Source organism: Ambystoma mexicanum, chromosome 5p (assembly GCF_040938575.1).
Source record: "Ambystoma mexicanum isolate Mex_15411 chromosome 5p, UKY_AmexF1_1, whole genome shotgun sequence".
In the NCBI taxonomy this organism is placed as follows: domain Eukaryota; kingdom Metazoa; phylum Chordata; class Amphibia; order Caudata; family Ambystomatidae; genus Ambystoma; species Ambystoma mexicanum.
Genome location: NC_090930.1, coordinates 577,130,420 through 577,155,145, shown reverse-complemented (window position 1 = coordinate 577,155,145; position 24,726 = coordinate 577,130,420).

Sequence of the window (24,726 nt, the reverse complement as noted above, 5' to 3'; positions counted from 1 at the left end):
TCCACTTCCATCCGGAGCCAGGTAAGTGTGCCCCCGAGAGCCTAGAGCTCTCTCCACCATCTTTAGGCCTTGTTGTCTTAAACATCCATGGCCCCAGGCCACCTGAGGCCATAGCCTGCCTGCCTCCCCCAACCCGCTCCCCCTTCCCGGCGAGAGCCCCTCTGCCTCCCAAACCGCCCCCCCCACCCTGATTGGTCTACCAGAAGGCCATAACTGACCCTCCCAGGGCAGCCCTCTGCCCGGCAGCCCCTGCGGCTAAGGGCCCAAGGACAAGGGCGGCTCCAACATTGGCGGTTCCAAGATGTGGCTGCAGGTGTCAGCAGGGGAAGCCAATGAAGCCACCAGACACCGACAAAACTGTAAGTGCTAGCATGGGTGGGGGGTAGAGCAATAAGTCTACTCCAGAAAGCTCCTGCCACTCTAACTTACCTTCCAATGGCCTGGACTGCCACAGACCTACACCATGAATTATTAGAGAGATATGTGACCACCAGCCTAAACCTATTCATGGCTGGACAGCAAACACTTCCTGCAGTATAATGTTAACTAGTACCATACCCCGAGAGAACCACAAAGATTAGCCTGCTCCAAATATAGACAGAAATGTGATTGTTAGCATATGCCACACTTAGATGGAATTCTCAAGTTTAGTCTGCGCCCCATCTAGACAGAAATGTGATTGTTAGCATATGCCACACTTAGATGGAATTCTCAAGATTAGCCCGCGTCGCATCTAGCTAGAAATATGATTGTTAGCATATGCCACACTTAGATGGAATTTCAGAAATGTGTGATTGTTAGCATAGGTGATTCTTAGCATGCACCACACTTAGAATTCTGAAGCTAGCTTGCGTCGCATCTAGACAGAAATGTGATTGTTAGCATATGCCACACCTAGATGAATTCTCAAGTTTAGTCTGTGCCAAATCTAGACAGAAATGTGATTGTTAGCATATGCCACACTTAGATGGAATTCTCAAGTTTAGCCTGCGCCAAATCTAGACAGAAATGTGATTGTTAGCATATGCCACACTTAGATGGAATTCTCAAGTTTAGCCTGCGCCAAATCTACACAGAAGTGTGATTGTTAGCATATGCCACACTTAGATGGAATTTCAGAAATTTGATTCTTAGCATGCGCCACACTTAGAATTCTGAACCTAGCTTGCGTCTCATCTAGATAGAAATGTGACTGTTAGCATGTGCCACACTAGTATGGAAATCTGAACTTTAGCTTGCGTCGCATCTAGATAGAAATGTGATTCTTAGCATGCACCACACTTAGAATTCTGAACCTAGCTTGCGTCGCATCTAGATAGAAATGTGACTGTTAGCATATGCCACACTTAGATGGAATTCTCAAGTTTAGTATGCGTCACATCTAGACAGAAATGTGATTGTTGGCATATGCCACACTTAGATGGAATTTTTCAAGTTTAGTCTGCGCCAAATCTAGACAGAAATGTGATTGTTAGCATATGCCACACTTAGATGGAATTTCAGAAATGTGATTGTTAGCATTTGTGATTCTTAGCATGCACCACACTTAGAATTCTGAACCTAGCTTGCGTCTCATCTAGATAGAAATGTGACTGTTAGCATGTGCCACACTAGTATGGAAATCTGAACTTTAGCTTGCGTCGCATCTAGATAGAAATGTGACTGTTAGCATATGCCACACTTAGATGGAATTTCTCAAGTTTAGCCTGCGCCAAATCTAGACAGAAATGTGACTGTTAGCATATGCCACACTTAGATGGAATTCTCAAGTTTAGTATGCGTCACATCTAGACAGAAATGTGATTGTTGGCATATGCCACACTTAGATGGAATTTTTCAAGTTTAGTCTGCGCCAAATCTAGACAGAAATGTGATTGTTAGCATATGCCACACTTAGATGGAATTTCAGAAATGTGATTGTTAGCATTTGTGATTCTTAGCATGCACCACACTTAGAATTCTGAACCTAGCTTGCGTCTCATCTAGATAGAAATGTGACTGTTAGCATGTGCCACACTAGTATGGAAATCTGAACTTTAGCTCGCGTCGCATCTAGATAGAAATGTGATTGTTAGCATGCACCACACTTAGAATTCTAAACCTAGCTTGCGTCGCATCTAGATAGAAATGTGAGTGTTAGCATGTGCCACACTTAGAATTCTGAACTATAGCTGGCGTCGCATCTAGATAGAAATGTGATTCTTAGTGCTGCACCACACTTAGAATTATGAACCTAGCTTGCGTTGAATTTAGATAGAAATGTGACTGTTAGCATGTGCCACACTAGTATGGAATTCTGAACTTTAGCTTGCGCGCATCTAGATAGAAATGTGACTGTTAGCATGTGCCACACCTAGATGGAATCCCACATTTGCAAGGACAGCAATGCCAACTAACCAACCAACTAACAATTCCATCCACCTCTCAAACTATAACCAAACACAACCACAAGGCTAAAACGCAGCAATCCGCACAAACTTCACAACAATGCAACAACAAAACAAACCACACATAGAATTGCACAACAGCACACGACGACTACGGACCATAAAACACCCCAAGCCCAGCCAGGTGGCCAGGAGCACAAGCTGCGCTCTGGTTGTTGCAAGTGTACACGTGATGCTGGGACATTTAAACTGGTGAACCAGCTGACTAGGGGAGATGCTGCCTGGAGAAGTCTTGTCATCTCTGTGTTGACTGAGGGACCGCTGGCCTGGTGCAAAGTCCATGGAGCTAACTGGCCTACAGAAGAGGATAGCAGAATGCAGGAGATGGTACGCTGCGAGGAGGCCAGAAGGGAAAGAACGGCTCCACAGGTATTTCAGGGCAGTCTCCATGCCACTGGAGCACAGAGAAACCCAGAGAAGGTGAGCAGCAGCCACAAGGGGTACATAATCCATGGAGCAAGGCAGCAAACCCAGAGAGACACAGCGGGATGCAGAAAATCACTGCAGTCTTGCTGCAGGAGAACCAACATATGCCACAGACAGCCGGTGAGGCTGTCCAAGGAAAGCTGGGACACCGGGGCATTTTGACAACCCTACCAATTAACAAATTTGAGTAAATGAAGCATATGGGAAAGCACAGGAGAGTGAATATTTCTAAGAGACAGAACAGAATAAATATAAGAAACTGTCAAGTTTGTAGTTGTGTGCAGTGTACCTATTAGAAATCCCTGGCAGGAGAGTGTACGAGGCTGATCCAGGTGTACCTATGAGAAATTCCTGTCAGGAGATCATAGTAGGCAGAATCAAGTCTCAAGGGTATTCATGTTAGAAAAGCCCTGGCAGGAGAGTATACCTGGCAGTTTCAAGTTGCAAGTGTACTTATATGAGAAAAACCCTGGCAGGAAAGATAATAACAGGCTGATTCAAGTTGCAAGTGTGTTCATATAAGAAAGACCTGGCAAAAGAGCATACCAGGCAATGCGAATTTGGACAGTATATAAAGTATATCACATAATGAAGTCTTGAGAAGGTTACACCAGGAATAGCCAAGGATTGTTTTGAAATATATTAAAGCAGAGAAGAAACCTGGCAGGAGAGTACACCAGGTATTCTATCAAGATTAAGACTAACAGCCAAGTTGTTTTGCGAACCAGTTATGTTGTTGTTCAAAAGAAACTCAAAGAACTGATGTTCTTGAAGTATAAAGCAGACTGAGGAGAAATCCAGGTCAAGGGAACCATGCTCTGGAACTGTGAACGTTATCCTTCTGAAACTTTTCTGTTGGAGTTACGCATTTCCTTTTTGAAGATCTGTACACGCCAAAGACATTTCCCTTTTTACCTTGGAGTTGATTTTTAGAATGTGAGGGCAGGAATAGTTCTTTGGACAGGTAGGGAAATAACTCTTTGAGGAGGGACAGAAAGGCATTTTCCAACACCTTTTCGTTTAAATAAAGGTTTATGGGCAAAAGCATGAGTTCTCTCTGTCTGCGTCTCATTCCGGGCTCCTCACACTCTCCACTGCCCGCATATGGAGAAACCACACGTTCTCCTCTCTGTGGTGATGCTCATCATTGGATCTATCTGCTATAACACTTGGGTTAGAAATATCCCTCTTAATTCTAGCCACAGAAACATTAATATCTGCTGGTGTACTTTCAATGTTAGTAACATTATAAGACTTAAACATTTGAGGAAAAAGGCATGTAAAATATAGCATGAGAAAACAGAAGATGCAAAGAATAAGAAGTGTGCTCCCGATCTCATGATGAAAAGTCTAGTCACCCAAATGGACTTCTGTCGTGCTACATACCAGGAGGTCAACACATACTAAATAACCATGCTCTTTGTTTGCAAGTTTCCTAAATCCATTTTTAAAACTCTGTTAAAAATATTGGGGGATTCAAAAAACACTTGGTTCAAATGATTGTGTTGGAAACTTTGGCCCCTGTAGGTAAAGGCTCTTAGGGACTGAGAAAAATGCATTCTTGAGGTTGATTACTGTAAAATAGGTGGCGCCCGTGGGGATGTTACACAGGATGCTGGCAGGATTGGGAACCATTTGCAATTCTGCCTCTAAAATGTTGCTGAAAGGGCACAAGTTATGAACCATCCTCCAAGTTCAGCCTTTTGCTTTTTTCACAGGATAACTAGCTGTGTTTCATGGGCACTCTGATGGCTGTATTATGCCCTACTGCCATAACGCTGCGAGGGTGGAATAGATTCCCTCCTCTGCAGCCATTGACATGGTTATTGTCTCACTAAGGGTAAAACTGCACATTGTTTCAGTTTAATGCATACTGCCCCTTTGCCTTTTAGCAGACCTACATCATGTACCATCCCCCCCACACCCACCCGAGTGCTAAGAGTTTACACCTAGGTGTCTTCAAACAACGGTTTGTCGGACACATCCCTCAATCACTGTGTCAAGTCAATGCATAAGACTGTACGTCATTCAAGATCCCCCTAGTCCAAACTGTACAATATTAGAACGTCTGCCTTGGTGATTACTGATTCTAAATATATCTTGATAATGATGCCTGGTGCTCATTCCTGCTGGACAGCTGGTTGAAACAGGAACGCTGTAGTTACCCACCAAATTTTGTCCCTAATTTCCAGCACCCAACCTAACATGACTGTTACCCCATAGAGGAGCACATCTTGATGGAGCGCATTGCCCCACATAGCACTATGGCAGCCCTAGCATTGTACATGCCTGGGGTGGAACACACTATACCCTTCTCTGGAAACAACATTGTCATATTTAACTTGCTCATAATGTCCCTACCCAAGAGATTAGCTGGAGTTTCCTACAAATACAGTAAAGGGACTGATAATATATGTGTGCCTATGGTGACTGGTAAGTATTAAGTGAAAGGAACTGATTTGATAGACCCAGAAAACGCTTGTGTGTCCATAATTTTGCCCTACATATGAAACGTGGCTTCCTTAAGGCAAGATTTGGTAGCTCCTTTGTCAACCAAAAAAGAAAATGTCTGATTCCCTATCTTCACTCCCTGTCGGGTGCCTGTTCTTGGCTGATAGTTACTGATAGTACTGGGTATGGAAAAACTCCCTGGGAGTGGAAAACGATTTCCACCTAACACACTCGGCCTGTGTAGTGAGTGACTGTGCCCTGTGGCAGGGAGTTCTTATCCCATGGTTGAATGGGTGGCTGGGTATGATATAGAGCCTGAGTTTGCATGGGTTGTTGCTGATCAAGGCCTGGGGCATACAGGGCAAATGTGGGCTGTGGATTAAAGGCACGATAGTAGGCTGGAACGTTACAGTTAAATGGCATGAGTGGCCTCCTCCTGGAATCTTGTTCAAAATGACCCATATTCCTGCAGGACCAACATTGCAGGCCCATTCAGGGCCATGCGTTTCCCAGACCTACCCCTCTGCCTCTATAGAGACTCCCCCTTCTTCTCTGAAAACCTCCAGTGCCCCTCCTAAATCAGTAGGCCCCTTTACCCACCTCTGTGAGGGGCTTTGTTCAGGCTGCCCTTCTGTGTTGTTAGTACTTACCCCACTTTCCACCTTCAGCTTTGCTAACCTTTTCAGCCCTCTGTGTTTGTTCTGCCTGTTCCTTATCCTTCTCCTGTTTCTGCCGGCAGTAGTGTGTGATGTGCCCCTGTATCTCGGGTCATGATTTTCTTCTATCCCAACCACATTATTTAAATCGGCTTGTACTACCAAGGGGAGCCCCTTGCATAACACATCATAGAAAATGACAATGTGGTTGTCCCATGACTCCACTGTCTCTAACCACCACATCTCCTGAATCTTCTGTTGTAAAGGACGGGGTCCTCATCTGCTCAAATTTTGCGATCCATGATGGAATTCATGTCAATCCTATTGGAGTATATATCTCTCAATATTTTCCATACATGCGCTCGACAGTCATAAAATGGGGCGCCATCATGGTTAGTGTTGCACAATATTACTTCCCCATACCCCACCTTTCTTATTATCTCATCTGCCTGCTCCCCTAGATAGGACTCAAACAAACATTTCATGTCTCCCACAGCTAAATTAATGCCTGCCATTTGTTTCTCCAGTGTAAATCCCATGGCCGGCGCCCACTGTAAGAGAGGGCATGTCATGTGTTAAGAGTCCCGATCCATGTGCAGCCAGAGCACAAAATTGGGTACCCCTGGTCCTTCCTGTAACAACGGAAACTGTCCCCCCCACAATTTAACTGTCCTTTTCTGTGTGTCCTTGCCAAGCTGAGGCACCCACACTCTTTTTATAGGTTATGCTAAGGCCACTCAGCCAACCCGTGGTCAGAGCTGGTGTTACCTCCTCCAATATGTCTGATTCCCACTCATCTTCCTCCACCTCTCCCTCTGTATATACCTAATTATTTTCTGCAAGACTACTGTGTTCATTCATACCTTCAGAAGTTCCAGTAACAGGCCATACGTTGGGGGTTGTCTCATTTGGGGCCATCTGAACTACAGGGATTTGGGAATATTTGATAACCTGACAATTGATCTTGAAAAATAATCTGTCCCACCTGCCATTGGTCTCTCCCTATAGGGATGCACTGCCCTGCTGTCAATTCTGGCCCTTCAACGCTTGTGCCAGCTCCTGCTATGCCTTTGTAATGATGTCTTTAAATGCAGGTGGGCCTTATTATCAATTTTTGAAAATCAATGGATCTCTGGTGACGTCCGTCTCTTCACCTGGTTTCACTTTCCTGTCTTCCTCTGGGCAGAAAACTGGAGATTGGTATGCCCCACCGTGGGCTGTATGGGATAGGACCTGTATGGGGATGGGGGGGGGGGGGCGGTAGATGTTTTGCTCACCTGTGTGGACCCCTCCCCACCATTAGCAAAGGGACTCTTTTCCTCCACAAACATTTGTCTGAAATGAAGTATGTTCTGCCCGTTTTTCAACTGTTTCCCTTGTAGGTTGACAAAAAATACATGTGTATATGTTGTAATACATTTCTGTCAAACATGATCTCTTGAGGCCATGGTTTGAAAAATGCACCCATAGTTCCCTCTAATGCAGAATTGACACATATGCTCCAAGGCATATCCATCCTGTCACAATGCTCTGACAGAAAAAGGTTTGTTGACACCAGCCTAGTGGCCACTCCGTTAACAGACAGCCAGATTTTCATATCTTCAAAAACTCACAAAACTAATAATATATCTGCTTGTTCGGACAACTACTAATAACATTTAACGAAAACACTGTCATATAAACAATTGCTAAAAACTCCAGACACCTTAATCTACAGAGCTGCTTAGAATACTTACCACAAGAAACCTTTTTATATACAATTTGGCAACCAATCCCTACCAATAAAACACCTGCATTTACACAGCTGCTAACAGGCCTAACAACAAATACCTGATTTACACCATGGTCAACAATATATGTAATGAAAACATATTTATTTACACAATGATGTAGATCCTTTCTCTGTCCTTTTACCTCGAGATGACCGTATTCAAACCTCCTCAAGCTCCCTTCTTTGCAACTGAGGGATATCCCACATGACATTGGGCCTCATCACGAGTTGGGCGGCATCCTGGTGGTATTCCCGTACTAATAGCGCTGCGGCCAAACCTCGTCGGCGCTGTTAGCACCGGAACATAGGTTTGGCGGAACGAGAATTCCACATTCCCCATTGGGTCCATTCATAAATTCCTCATTCCCCATTGGGCCCAATGGGTAATTTTCAGCGTGACTACTGTCGGCAGTATTACTGCACTGTAATATTCCTGAAAATCAGCAAATTTGCGGCAGATTTATCTCCAGCACACACGTGATTTGGCGGACCCTTAAATGCAGTGGTAATAGCATTACTGACGCATTTAAGGATTACAGGCAAACTTGTGATGAACCCCATTGTCTTTCCCCACAAATGAGGGAATTCACCTCAATAATATGTTACTAAACAATGCCATCTTTCCCAGCTAAAGCAGAGATTCACCATACTACTGTGCTACTAAAATAAGTCATTTTTTACTCTTGAAGGGGAGGGGCACCTCAAAATGTTGTAATACTCATGCAATAATACACAATGTTGTCTCCTCATTAGGAGGAGTTTCCCCCACAATACTTCAGTAATTCATAAGCAAGAGCAATTCACAAGCAATGAAAACAGGCAGAGAACCCTGTATTTTATAGAAAACGTACACTCCGCTTATTATGTGTCCTCGGAGTCTGCACGATGTAATGCCCTGAAAACTGCCTGCAGTGCGCATTGCCCCCAAGCCAGAAACCAAACAGACCACTACAGAAACATGGCATCTGCTCCCCTCTCCTTCTTTTGTGTGCACAAACTGCTTTCCAGGAAGCAGGGACCGCAGCTCGGGTCCTTTGATGGAGACCCCCGGCACCCTCAGGGGTCACTGGAGATCTCGTCAGGCTCACCACTTTGTAGACCCTTAGTTAAATCCAAACAATAATGAGAGGGGCTGAATTGCAGAAAACACAGCTTTAATGCAAAATAACGTCTGGGAGAGTCGGCCGGTCTTGTGAGACCAACAAGCTGGGAGACGCAACCCACATCAGACGCTAATAATTAAAGGCAAAAACCACAAAATAAAAATACATTTATATATGTTCTAGACACTAGGTGAAACTACATTCTAACCATCCTATTGGCTCCTGCCTATAGACACCTTGTCAGCATAAATGGGCAAATTCTAATTGGTTAGTGTAAAAACATGTAACATTTTGATGTGCATCCCATTGTAGATTCCCTTATCATATGCATTTAGTAAGAAGAGGGAAATGTACCTGAATGGAAACAAACTAGATACAATACTATTCTCTTCCATGCAACCAGACATCCTAGCATCCCCTGTTATTCCTATGCAACAAACTAGATACAATAAGCATAAGCTCCCTACCCAGACTTTCTTGCAACATGCACTATTCCCAATCCCGCTTCTACTCCACTTTAAAGCTTTTCCTTGCTAGTATCACATACCTGTCTACATATGCCAAAGACACCACCATTGCTTCTTGTATGCTTAAGTCTCTTGGACAAGGTGTTCATGAGAAAGTACAACAAAGACCTACTTCTTAGGACAATGGGCCTCATTGCGAGTAACCCAGACTGGAAAAAATGCCGAAAGAAATGTAATTCTGGCTCTGGCATTATTTCCAGATGGGGTTACTCTGAGTCTGCCGGTATGATATGACATGATATGATAGGTTATTTATAACGCGCTTAATGCCCAGAGGTTTCTAAGCGCGGACCCAGGGATCGAAACTGTGGTGCTCCGTACCATCTTGCTTCCCAGGCGAGCACGTTGCCTACTGTGCTATCCTCCCGAGACCGGTAGGGGCAGTGAACAACTGGCAAGCCAGACCTGTCGGTAGTTCAGGCCCCAATGGCTGAAAAATCACTTAAGCACTTGGCACCATTAGCAGCAGTGCTGGTGCTTCAGTGTTCCCCTTTCAATGGAGTCCTGTGGGACTCGATGGGAATGGGATGAACTGGGTTACCCAGCCCTTTTAGATGAATAGCATTACCCTGGAGATGCATTGGGATGCAGATTTTATTCATACATCAATAATCAAGACGACTAAGGTAGTTTGGCAAAAGGGAGTCTGTTTCAATACTCTTACTCAACTTATTTTTAGTAAAAACTGAAGTTATATCATATAAAATCGTCATCAGTGACGTGTTGACCTGTGTCACTACCTACATGGCAAACTACAAAACCTACTGAGGGAAGTGATAGGCTCTAAGTGAATATCTAACTATAAGTTCCATATGAGTATAGAACCGTGAAGGAGAGTGATAGGGTACTTAACATCAGGTGGGGCAACTAAGCCCTCACCTCAAAATGGCCACAATAAACGTCACTAAATACAGGACGTTCCATTTGCTACACAACTATAGGACGCTTAATTATGCAGTCCTCTATAATTGGTTGGCTTCTAACCCCTGTCAGTACTTTTCCACCTACGTCTAGCAGCATGCAGACTGGACATCCAGGTGCTGGTGAGCTCGTCTTAACACTAGCTTCCCACCAATTAATGTATCATTCCATCATCACCTCAATGGTCCAGTGTCAATTAGTGCTTTGAAAATTGGACTTGAGTTTGTACTGTGCTCTTACAATTTTACAGAGTGTAGGCACAGTCTGACCTTGTGCATAGGTGTGACCACATCGATCGTCCAACTTCCTTCTTCCATGTGACTGGACACCATGAAATTGATCCTTTTCGTGTATTTAATATTATTTTCTAATAGTCGTCTGATGTCTTTTCTTTGCTCAAGCCTTCTGAACAGGAGTCTCTGTTCTTTCACATGATTTGCAACCAATCTCAGCCAATTCTAGTTCTGATAAGACCTTGGCTTTGTGGCTCATGCAACTCCTTCTGCGGTGATTCATTTGTAATTTAATTTGCGTTTTAACTGTGACACACTGAAGTGAGACCTTCTTGTTAATGTTCAGCACTGCTCATAATGCGTAGTGGAAACATCCATCTTTTACTTGTCCATATGCATCTATATATATATATATTGGCGCTTACTGCCAACTATTCACTATATAAAGCTTGAGGCTAGCTTTTAAGATTACTTTGCTGCTTGTCTTTCTGTTGCATCTGTACATGTATAAACGAGCTTAATATCTTCATCTGTTTCTGTGGCATAAGCTTCTTCACCTTGATCACAAGATGTCACTTATCCTTGGTACTTTCTTGATGCCTTTATAGAATATATGCATTCTCTGGTCTCGGCATCTCTTCTATGTGCATCAGTTCAGCTCATTTGTGACATCACCATTCATCTTTGTCATTTATCTGCTCTGCCTCTTCAGGAATAACATTCATATGGTTATCATATTGTCTTGTATGCAAGTATGTTTTTCTTATTTGGTCCCTTGCCTCCCAGATTCTCTTAGGTATTGGTATTCTTATTGGTACTGCACAGAGTCCATGCTCTGATCTTTGTTGGTTCAACTGTTCTGAATATGTCACATACTTTGGTTCCTACTCTATAGGTAATAGCGGCGGGGCAGTTGGAGTAGGGGTACCTGGCTCCTCCTCTAAACTCCCCCCCTGGGCGATTCATCAACCACTTTTCCATCATCCTTCACGTCTAGACATCCTTGTCTGAAGAACTGCTTCTTTGGGATCCATATCTTTGTGACTCCTTTCAGGCATCCTGCTGATTTCACATGCTCATCCTTGTTCCATGTCATGAGCATGCAGTGTTCACTTGGACTGCAATAGATCCATCTTCCCACATATTTCTTACAGTTCTTTGGATACAGGAACTTTGTTCCCTCAGGTGCATGGATACTGGCCTTCACAAAGTCTCTGATTTCTTCATCTGCCAGGTCTCTCGGCTTCCATCCTGTTTCAACATCAATCATAATCTTCATCTCTATGGCTTTCTTTGCTGTCTTCTTGCTCTGCAAGATTATTTTCTTGATCACACAAAATTCAAGCAACACCAACACTATCAGGGATCCAAGGAACTTGAACATGTCTGCCATCCATTGTGTAACCCAAGAGAAGAGTGATCCAAACCAGGTGTCATCAGCAATGTCTTCTACTTCGTCTATCATCTGGTCATGGAGTTTCGTTAGCATGTCTATGGCTTCTGTCAAGGTTCCATTCTCGTCATCATGAGAAGGTATGAATGTGCAAAATGATTCTCCAATTTTTGCACAAACACCTCCATCCATAGTTTTGATCATGACCAAGGCATATATGTTCTGGAGAGTCATTAGTCTTATGGCTCTCATCTCTCCTCTGATTGGATTGAATCCCTTTATGGTAGTGTTAATTGTATGCAGCAATTCCCATCGGTTTTTTGAAGCCACTTGGTATTTGTTCCATCCTGGATTCTTGGCATGAAGATCAACGTGAACACTGAAGATGTTTGGCTGAATATTCTGTGTTCATATGGGATAGAAACAAAAGCTTCTATTGACTTGGCTGAAAAGTAGTTCTCTATCTTCATCCTCTTCATCAGCTCCACAGATCTCTTCTTCCTCAGGTGAGCATCTGCTTTTGGAAAATTGTTGAGATTCAGATCACTCTTTGGAATCACTAATGCTGGACCATGGACATTCACCAATGTGCGTACTCCTTCCCAGTCTTTAGGTATGCCTTGGATCCATAAACCCAATAATGATCCATAATGACTGCTGTTCCAGGCATCATTCCTAATGTATCAAAGATACAATTGCATTTCTGATTGTCTCCAACTTTTCTTGTACCATTACTTCTGAAGTTCAGCTTTGAACTTTCCAAAGGCACTATCTGCAGGGGTCCTCCTCTGTCTTCGACCCATGTTAACAGCTTAGAAAGTCTAGGCCACAACGGTTTACACTGCTCCTGTGCATTCGAAATAGTAAATTCTGGATAATTAGTTACCATCCAGGCTCTGCAGATCACCACCCCCTTTTTCCATCCATCTGGTGATAACACTGATCCCCAGATCTGCATTTGACCTCTGTTCTTCCGGATTTGAATATCTTCTGCAGATTTTCCTGCAGTCTCCAGTTTTTTATCTATTTCTCGTCTGATTTCAACTCCTTTTACTCTAGGTTTTTCATATCTGATCACATGATTCCTCATTTTGGCATTGTTTCTTGTCTTTATATCTTGAATATAGTCATCTTCGTCTGGATCTGTCCATTCAGTTGCCCATTTGAGAGAAGCATCACAACCCATGAACTGGCCTCTGGTTTTGCAAAGTGCTACGTGTGAAAGACAATGTGCTGTTTGGACATCTATTTCAACAGCTATGAATATTTTCGACTTCCCTATGCTGTATGGCAGGAGTGCACATATGAAGCATTCCTCCTTTGAAGTCCTTCTCCCAGCTTCCTTCATGTGTTGGTACCACATGTTATTTCCCAAGTGTGCTGTGCTGTCGAGGTAATTATTTAATTCATAATTATCTTCCTTTGTGCTTCTTTTAAGTCTCATTCTTTTCATGTGAGCTTCCATAATCATATCATGAAGTGTACCAACATAGCTTCTTCTGACTGGATTAATCACAGGAACATTTATCAGTGGATGGGGTCCAACTGCATGTGCTCCTTGAATTGGAGAACGTACAGAACGTCTCATCTGCTCAGCAGCCCATTTAGGCATGAAAATGTCTCACATAATCTCCATCTAGAATCTTTCTTTTGAAACAGCTTTTGGGTCAAGTGTCACTGGAACAGGTGTAATTGCATGTATTACTTGTGTAGGCTCAGCCTATAACAACCCCTTGTCATGCCTGTCTTGCCATGCCTGTCTCTGGTGTCCAAAAATAAATTCTAAGACACTCTTTACATGTGAACAATTGTTATTGACATCAATCTCAAGCTCAGGCATTTTGCCATTTTCCTTGGAACAGGAATGACGACAGAGGGTCTAGGCTGACTAGGAGTTGCCACACATACATTTTCACTTTGCTCGGGACAATGCACAGGAGTCTTAGATACATTTTCACCAATATAGAACACAACACTGTTTGTACAGTCAATGAGACGCAGTATGATTATGAACACAATGCAAGTGTAAATGACAAAGTGATATGTTAACCTAAAACATTTACTTCTTTGACAACGTGAGCCTCTCTCTTCATGCAGTAATATTATGTTGCTACTTAGATTCCCCATCTTGATTACCTAAGGAAGGAAAAACTCAAACTTTAATACATCAGCATTGTGACCTGCTTCTTGAAGCTGCTGTCTTGACTCAGCAATTCGTCCTCAATCAGTTGTCTGCTTACTAGATGACAAAAACAACTGTCTCGGTATCTCTGGAAACAGTTTTTTACCAGCAGAACTGTAAATGCCTCTTTAGTATGAAGAAAGATGACCTCAGTAAGTCTAAACAAGCTCAATGACATAGATTATCTCCCAATCTATGCCACGAATCTGCTTCAGCCCAGACGACATGTCGAATTTCTTTCAGCATGATTCAAGAGTTCTTTCTTTATCAGCAACCTTTCTATCTGTCCCCTGAAGGAAACTTTCTACATCGACCTGTGATTTCGTTTAGTATAGATGCTCACTTGGATGATAATTGGTAACTGAAGGGATAGCCCTAATTATGTGGTAGGAAATAGAGCTTGAACAAAATGGGTAACAGAAAAAGGCTCCAACCACATACAAATGTTTCTAACTCTAGTCTCACATAGAGTGTTCTATTATATTTTATCAAATTGCTGTTTTCTAAAGAAGTGCTTCAAGAGTAAGCTGAGTATCCAAATACCGGGGTTATTTTGTTCTGGATCTAAATTCCAAAAATCTGCCCTGAGCCATTCCTTTCGTGCTCAAAGCATTTTATTTTTATTCATCTAGACCAGTCCCTGGGGCTGGATCTATATTGCACATATTCATAATACAATGAGTGAACAGAATATGGGTACTATGATTCTTCACATAAAACAACACATCACCAAGTATGCATCAGAGGTGTATTAGTATTACTTTATGGAGTAAATATTACATCATATTCACATTGTTACAAAGTAGCACCCAAAGAAATAGTATTTGCACAAAATGAACAGTAGTCTGCATTGTTATACACATACTCCCTAGTATTAGTCTACAGGGCGGGTGTGTTCATATTTGTGCAATTTGTCTTTGGAGAAAGTGATTCAAACTAGTAAAACTAGGTTGACTGTGGAGCTGAAGCCAGTTTGGGTGGTCAACTCCTAAGTGGGTTAAAATGATTTCCACAGAGTACCAAACCACTGGTCTACGCCAGGGGGAGTAGCCCCCCTGAGAAGTGCAGGTGGAGTATGCTAGCGCTTTCTTATGCTCGATCAGATATCTATATCCATTACATACCTGTATCATGTCGACATAGTCATTGCAAGTGCAAGTGCTGAAAAGGGTCATTAGGTCTCGGAATTACACCCCTAACTGTACACAATGTATACCCTGCCATGAATTGTTGGCACACAATACAGTTCACTATAAAAAATGCAATATACTCAGCAATAGTTGCAGAGAGATACGCCCTAGTCGTGTGCGCGGGGCAGTGTAGCTGTTCCAGCGCCACCTTTAATAAGGCTACAGGCATCACCGGTTTACAATTGCTGTCTTGTCACCACAATGCTTCCAAAGGGTTTGAAGAACACCCTCTACACTTCCACGTATTCTTTTCTTCTTGAGGTGCTTTACCTTTAACCTCCACTAACTGCGTTTTGTACCCTTCAGATACAGGGCCTCATTACGACCCTGGCGTTATGGGGTTAATGGCTCCGGTAGAGCTGCTGGTGCTGTCAACCGCATAATGCCTCATTACGAGGTCCACTCGCGGGATCGGCTCAGGACGCCTGGTTTTACCAGACGTCGTTAGTGGGTGCCACGAGTGGCCCAGCATGCTAACAAAGGGCCTGTCATTAAAGGGCCCGTTGTTAGCATGCTCCCCATTCCCATTGAGCCCTATTAAAGGCATGGCTACCTCCAAACTTGTAATGAGGCCCAGAGTCATCATAACAATCATTTTTTGCATTCACATTGGGAGTCTCAACATTCATCATAACTTTATCTGTAATTGCTACACGCTTGGCCTCAGCATCTGCTGCTTGATTTCCACGTGAGATAAAATCTGCCCCTTTAGTAAGGGCTGCGCATTTAACGACTGCAATGCCTATTGGGAGTTGTAGTGCCTTAATGAGCCTATCCAAAAAGGTGGCATTCTGCACTGGCGTGCCGTCCACTTGGAGGCAACCCCTCCTTTTCCAACGTGCTAACCCTGAGTGCACCGTTGACGTCACATAGGCAGAGTCGCTGTACACTGTTACTTCCTAGTCTGCGTGATTCTCGATCGCGAGTATCAATGCCAATAATTCTATAACCTGTGCTGAATAATGAGACAGCAATAGAGTACCAATAAGCACCCGAAATTCCCCATTAGCTGTGTGCTTTACCACAGCGGCACCTGTATATCTCTGACCATCATTTTGATCAATCCTTGAAGAACCGTCAATTAAAACCATCTCTCCTCCTGCTACTACATTTCCTTTTATTCTCTGTAGTTCATCACATATCTCTTCATAGTTTACACAATCATGTACAGGCGCTCTTTCTGTCATTGGATCAGCTACAAACATGGCAGGATTCACTATCATACATCAAACTATTTTGATCGCTGGATTTGATATGACTACCTCATAGGCAGAAGCCCTTTGAGAAGTCAATGGGCCTCATCACGAGTTTGGTGGTAACCCTTAAAGGCAGCGGTAATGCATTTAAGGGTCTTCCAAATCATGGCCTTGGAGGATTTGCCGATTTTCAGTGATACTACCGCTGGCGGGAAAACCGCTGGTGGTAATAGTGCTAAAATTCCCCATTGGGCCCAATGGGAATGGGGAATTCCCGAATGGGCCTAATGGGGAATGGGAACTTACCATTCCACTAAACCCCTGATCCGGCGCTAATAGCACCAGAGGTTTGGTGGTAGGGCTAATAGCCCTGGCGTTAATACCGCCGAGGTTAGTGCCCAACTCTTGATGAGACCCAATGTGCCGTTTGGTTTCTCTAAAGTGGCAAATGGCAAATAGTGCGTGGTCATCAAATAACATCATGGAACATCCCATCACCACGCTTTCAGCCTTCTCTATAGCAAACGTGATGGCTGCTAAACTTTGAAAATTACCTCTCATGACTGGGTCTAAGATTCCGCTGTAATACGCAAGGGGCTTGTACCCCAATGTGGTTCTCTGTGTAAGGACTGCTGTCATAACAGTGCCATCCGTATGTGAGGGTAAAAAGAATTCCTCAGCACAATTGGGAATCCCTAAAATTGGAGCCGTGCAAGTTGCTTTTTTAAATTCATCAAACCCTTCTTCCATTTCCTCAATCCACACAATTTTTCTTGTGTTGCCTGTGCTTTCTTTAGAGCCTGCAATAAAGGCCTTATATATGAGCTGTAGTCAAAGACCCATGCTCTGACATAATTACATAATCCCAAAAACCTCTGCATGTGTTTTATCGTGTGTGGCTTGACTGTTTTTAAAATAGCCTCAGCTATTTCAGGGGTAACATTTTTTTCCCTCATGTGAAATCAATTGGCCTATGTACAACCCTTCTTTGTCAACTTTATATCCTTTGTCAGTGAGTATAATCATCAGCTGGACAGAATCAAATCTGCACTCTTCCTCTGAGGTGCCGCAAACTAAAATGTCATCTACCTATTGCAATACAACGCTTTATAAAGCAATATTGCTTAAGTCTATTTGAAGAGCTCTATTGAAAATCGATGGGGACTCACAGTACCCCTGGGGTAAACAAGTTATTTTCAGGTGAGTCTGTCTGAACGTAAATGACGTCAGATCCTGTGAGTCGTTATGCAATGGGATTGAGAAAAATGTATTTTTCAAGTTCACAGTGAAATATCATGCTTCAATAGATATTACATAGGATCGTAGACGGGTTAGGAACTAGAGGGAACTCAGCCTCTACAATTTGGTTTATCGGGTGAAGATCTTGCACTAAATGCCCCCCTTATATTTTTAAACAAGGTACACTGACATATTATACAGTGACTCTGACGTCACTAAGATGCTGTGATCCATCATGGGGGAAATCGTCTTAGAAATACCTTCATCTGCCTCTCGGTACATAGGATATTGTAATACTCAAGGTAAAATTGCTCCTAGTTTCAATTTAATCTTCACTTCTCCAACCAGCTTTAGTAGGCCTACGTCATAGGGGTGGGTGGTCCATAATGAAACTGGTACTTTCACCATGTCATCATCAAAATACCCGGGACGTTTTTGCACTATCATCATTTCCTTAATGCACATCTCGAATATTACTTTGTCATCAGATGGATGATCTTCATACAGATGTTCATCAGTGATGTCAGTTAATCTGTAACCCTCCCGATGACGATTACTGCGCACCATTGTTTTCCTTCATCATCATGTCAATCAAGCAAAGCCATTTCCCCTCGCACTATGGCTGCTTGTATCTCTAAGGGAAAACGTTTCCCTTTTCTTCGAGCATAGGTATTCTTGGTTTTACCAAAAATTAATCTGCAGTTCTCATTGGTCTGCCTGCTAGGCCTGGTAACCATGCCAACAGAAGGCGTACTCCATACTGAAAACCTTCTGGTTGTAATGGTATTGCTCTCATAGCTAGTTGTCCTGCATATGTCATAATCATTTCGCACACATTTAAATAATGCATTCTTGGTGTTGAACACACTATACCTTCATCAGTGAATGAGATTGTCATATTCAACTTAGTCATTAAATCTCATTCCAATATATTGACATGTATTTGCCTTGAATATAGCAGTGGCACCTTCATGTCACATTCTCCTATTGGATCTGGTAATTCTTCAGTGAAAGAAACTCTGCTTGTAGCTCCTGTGAAACACTGAATATTCATGGAATTGCCAGATATTGAAAACTTTCCCTCTCGTATGCATGAGTGGGTTGCACCCATGTTTACTAAAAACGAAATACGTTTGCCCCCTATACTGACGTCCACCCTTGATTCCTCATGAGGGTTTGGGGTCACGCATAGTATTGAAAACATCAGGCAGGTCTCCCAGTGAGCTGTCCTATTGTGGGTACAGCCTCATCCCATTACTGGTGAAAGGATTCGCTCCATTGGCAGTGACATCTCCTATCCCAGGAGTAATTAACTGACCTGTGTTTGTGTTTTGCTAAACCTGCATAGGTGATTGCTGCAACTGTCCTTGTGGCGGATTAACTTCTACGTGCTGTGGTTTCAAGCCTTGCTGTACTCTTGGCGCTTGCTGCTGCACTGTTTGATTCAGTGCAAATCCATCGCCTACGTCTAGGAGCGTGCAGACTGAATATCCATTTGCTGGTGAGCTCGACTTAACACTAGCTTCCCATCAATTAATGTATCATTCCATCATCACCTCAATGGTCCAGTGTCAATTAGTGCTTTGAATTGGGCCTTGAGTTTTTACTGTGCTCTAAGAGTTTTAAGGAGTGTAGACACAGCCTGTCCTCGTGCGTAGGTGTGACCACTTCGATCGTCCAAATTCCTTCTTCCATGTGATGGGACAACATGAAATCGAGCCTTTTTGTGTATTTAATATTATTTTCTAATAGTCCTCTGACGTATTTTGGTTTGCTCAAGCCTCTGACCAGGAGTCTCTGTTCTTTCACATGATTTGTATCCAATGTCAGTCAATTCCAGTTCGGATAAGACCTTGGCTTCATGCTCATCCAACTCCTTCTGCAGAGATTAATTTGTAATTTAATTTGCTTTTTTACTGCGACATACTGAAGTGAGGCCTTCTTGTTAATGTTTAGCACTGCTCATAATGCGTAGTGATAAAATCAATCTTTTACTCGTCCACATGCATCTATATATATATTGGCACTTACCGCAATCTATTCACTATACATATTGAGGCTATCTTTTAAGATTACTTTGCTGATTGTGTTTCTGTTGCATCTGTACATGTATAAACTAGCTTAATATCTTCATCTGTTTCTGTGGCAAAGACGTCCTCACCTTGATCCCAAGATGTCACTTATCCTTGGTACTTTCTTGATGCCTTTATAGAATATCTGCATCCTCTGATCTCTGCATCTCTTCTATGTGCATCAGTTCAGCTCAGTTGCGAGGTCACCATTCATCTTTGCCATTTATCTGCTGTGCGTCTTCAGTAATCTCATTCAAATGGCCACCACATGGTCTTGTATGCAGGTACGGTTTTCTCAATGGGTAACTTGCCATCCAGATTCTCTTAGGTATTGGTATTCTTATTGGTACTGCTCAGAGTCCACGCTCTGCTCTTTGTTGCTTCAACTGTTCCGAATACGTCACATACTTTGGTTCACACTTGATAGGTAATAGAGGCGGGGCAGTTGGAGTAGGGGTACTTGGATCCTCCTCTACAGGAGCCTTAACGTTCCGCCGCTTCCCGTAATATCCCAGTATTACTGGGACATCGGGTGGCGGAAACAGTAACCCTAGATTGCTGGTAGGCCAGCAGTAACACTGGCAGCCTACCGGCACTCTCGTAATGAGGCCTAATGAATCATATTTTGTATTGACTGGCCATGGCACCACGTACTCGGCAGCCTGAAGGCTCTCTAGGATGCGTCAGAAACTAAATCTAATTCAAAATGGCAGAGACACTTAAATAAAATGGTGGAAACACTCAGAGGTCTAAATCTTAAAGCAATGGTTAATGTTTGTGCTGCACACACACACTGCTGCATTCTTGGTACTCCATGGACTCTCTAGAGTGGGGAAGAATCTAAATCTAATTGAGTACAATGACAAAAAACTAATCTCAATAGCAATTGCAAATCGTATATTTCCTTTTACCTATAGATATCTCCCAGGTCACTGTGGTTGCGATCCGACATAATGCTGCGAAAGTGGCTGTTTTTTAAAAGGTGCAAAAATTGCAGTTGTTGGCAAAACACAATTTCTTTTATAAATAAAAACACACAGGGCTAGGTTCTCAAAACTTTTTTTGATGCAAGTAATGAAATGTATAAGCACCACTCAGTACTCCACAAAGGACATTTGAATGGGGGCATCTTATATGTACCAATTGAGATGGCCTTTTTCACCTCTTTGCGCAAAACAAGGGGAATTTCTGCACTTTTAAAAAACGTATCCCAAATGTACAAACATTTGCACAAGCTTTTAAATGTTCAGAAAACGAAGGGGCTGCACACTGCATGACAGGGTCTTTCCTGACTGTGTCATGCATCTTTTTTTGTTATTATTGTGACAGCAAAGTAATGAAGTGCTGCTGTCTCATTTTCATTTCAGTTCCTCAAAAGGAATAGACATGCTTATTTGGATCACATTTTACAGTGGCCTATTATGGTAAAATGAGCTGGGAGCCTGTAGACCATTATTGTCGGTAGTGCACTTCCTCATCAGCTAAATCGAGCTAAGTTGTCCTCTTTTTAGGGGCCGTATGCATGAGGACTAAACTATATCAAAACATACTAAATCCCAACAACAGCTTCCTCCCTCTTAGGCTATGGTTCTGTCTATAGCACCTGCCAACTTCACATACCCATTCAATATTTAGGTAGGCGCACACGGTTTTTCAAAAAATAACATATATTGTAATGTCTGTCAGATTCATAAAACATGATTATAAAACACAATAATACATGTAAAAGAACCCTAATGGTTCACACATCAATACAACTTTTTACCATTTCATTAAGTATGCGTAACACTAAACATGCGTTTCTAGAATCTATGCATCATTTACTAATACAATCAAATTAATTTCCTTTGTATTTCTTCATAGATTCTGTCTTCAGGACACTTTCTCTTTTTTCTCTCACTCAGTAATGTTATACGCGTTGCATACTAGGGACAGTATTATGCTCCCAACACAGATCTACAAAATTAAAACAAGACAGTCATACATATCAATGTCATGTGTGGTTTTGTGTCATATGTAACAAGGCAGGGCTGCTACATACATACTATTACTTTTTAGCCCATGGGATCATTTTTACTCAAGTCCTGATCACACCTGGATCTGGACCATAAAAACACCAAAACCTTATGTGCTTAATGTCTCCATTCAATGTCTTCTTACTTATTTTAAAGGTATTGTTCTCAATTCAAAACTTTGCAAAAGAAATGGATCTGTGTACAATTCATCTATGCCAATTCTTATTTGTTTGCCCATTCATTCTATGCTTCTAAGGTCATTTTTACTCACTCATGAATGTGCAGGAGTACTGTCTAGGGTCTCTTAATGTTGATTTCTTAATATATCTCTTCAAATGCTTAGATTCGAGGAAAAATATTCTAACATCACTGATTTGCCATGATGTACCTGTAAATCAATAGCAACAAAAGAAACCTCTGGTTACCATCCAGAGCTTACACCCATTTCGTTGTACTTTTCACTCCTTCTCTCATGCTTACCAAAGACTATGGAATAATGGACATGTTCCTCCTTTTTGCAATGCTACATCCACAATGTGGTTGTCTGTTTGTTGCTTTAATAACAGCACGTCGTAAAACCTCTGAAAACAATCATAAATGCTGCGTAAGTGACACTATTTATCTCTATCATTTCCGCACATTCCTATTCTTAAAATAGGCTGCAATTACCTTGGTGTAAGAGTAACGTTTGCTTCCGCACGGGTATCTCTGCTAACACGAATGATCGCGTCTCTCAGTAAAACACATGATCGGAGAAAAAACGTGTGTACGTGATGACATCACTACGTTCTCACGTCGTTTCCATGTGACACAGCTGAGATTACTACAAGCCCAAGTGTTCATGGGTCTTGTAGTCTCCAAAAAGTGTCCGCAGCAATAGTCAATGAGAACCCTAGTTTAATTAATGATGATGGTCATAATGGGAACTCGAAAAAGATGCTCCCAGTGAATCAAAACTGTCTACTACTTGCCGTATGGGAAAACGCACCATATAGGCAGATATTAGCCCAAAACAAATGCGCAAGTACCTAGGTCGTGCACACCAGGGGGTAAAAACATCAGTGTATAAATAAGCCCCATTCTATTGCAATGTTCAAACCATCCTTGACCGTATTAAGGTCAAAAATCTATTTTTGTTTGATCTTTCTCAATTTTAAATCTCTGTCCCCCCTCTTGGGTGGGGGCCGATTGTCTGAATAATGGACCAATGAACGTCTTCATGGGTATGTTTAGCTGAAATGAAGTGTGCCACTAATGGTTTATCGGGCACCCTATTCTTGACACAGGATCTGTGTTCACAAATCCTTTGTCATATGGGTCTGTCTTCCCAATGTACAATAAACCAGATGGACAATTTATAACATAGATGGCCCATTTGGTATTACAGTTAGAAAAGTGCTTTAATGTCCACTTCCTGCCTTTCAGATCGATTTCTTTTGTGTTTGATGTGAGACTGCATACCGAGCATTGTCCACATTTGAAATGGCCCACAACCGGTTGTGTATTCCACAGAGTTGACTGTGTTTGGAATTTTTGCTGAATCTATGGCTTTGTATGTGTGGACCAATTTATCCCGTAAATTCGTCATACGATTAAAGGCAAAACGGGGTTTTCCTATTGAGAAATCTTCTGTATTAATCATTCCCCAATTCTTTAATATACTACGTCGCAGTGCATTACTGATTGGCGAAAATGTTGACACACAGGTAATTTTCTCTTCCTTGGTCCGTGACTGTTTACTAAGGCACTCTTGTCTATTCGTGTTTCTGGCTCTTTTGAAGGATCTCCATATTTCAATCTAGATGATAGTTCTTGCCAATTCTTGTCAAAATCTTCTCTGCGGGTGCAATTCCTCCTAATGCGTAAGAATTGGCCAATTGGCAAATTTTCACGCAAACTTGCCGGATGGTAACTATTGAACAGCAATAGTGAGTTTTTATCGGTGGGTTTTCTAAAAAGGGTGGTGCCCACCGTATTATTGTCTCCCTTATAGATTTCTAAATCTAGAAAAGCAATTTTTTCAAGGCTAGACGACATAGTGAATTTAGTGCAAGGTTGTTGTTGGTTTATCCATATAAGAAAATGGTCCAGATCTTATACACTCCCTGACCATAACATGAAGACGTCGTCAATGTACCTGTGCCATGTTTTCATCAAATGTTTGAATGGGTTCCCTTCCGCATATACTGAACGACACTCTAGGTCGTCCACAAAGAGGTTTGCCAAATCTGGGGAGAACGTCGAACCCATACTAGTGCCATGTTGTTGCAAATAAAAGGTGCCATCTACAATAAAGTAGTTGTTAGTCAGAGCCAGTTTGATGCACTCAGTGATAAAATCGGACGGAACCAATTTATCTTGTCTTCTTTCCAAAAAAGTGTGCATGATGTTGATACATTTCATCTGTGGAATACTCGTATATAGAGTCTCCACATCAAATGTCACAAAAATGTCAACTATTGTAGTAATACCTTCCAAAATATGGATCATGTGCATCATATCTTGAATATATGAACGCATACTGATGACAAACGACTTTAAGAAAAAATAAGTGTAGATGGAAAGTGGTTCCAGAATGGACCCAATCGCTGCCACAATCGGCCTCCTCGGTGGACAGGTGGCATTTTTGTGCATTTTACGTAGGCAACATAACGCTGGAGTAAGAGGGTTATGTTGGATCAAAAAAGCTTTTTCATCACTGTCAATCCAGCCTTGTAGTTCAGCGTAAGTCATGAGGCTTGTGATCTCTTCACAAATCCTTGATGTAGGGTCCCCCAGTAAAGGATTGTAAAACACTTAGGGGCCGATTCATGGAACAAACGTGTGCTGAAAAACCCAGCGCAAGCAGGCGCAAGGAGGCGCAAGCGTGAGAAAGCAAGCGCACGCGTGCGATTCAAGGAAGGT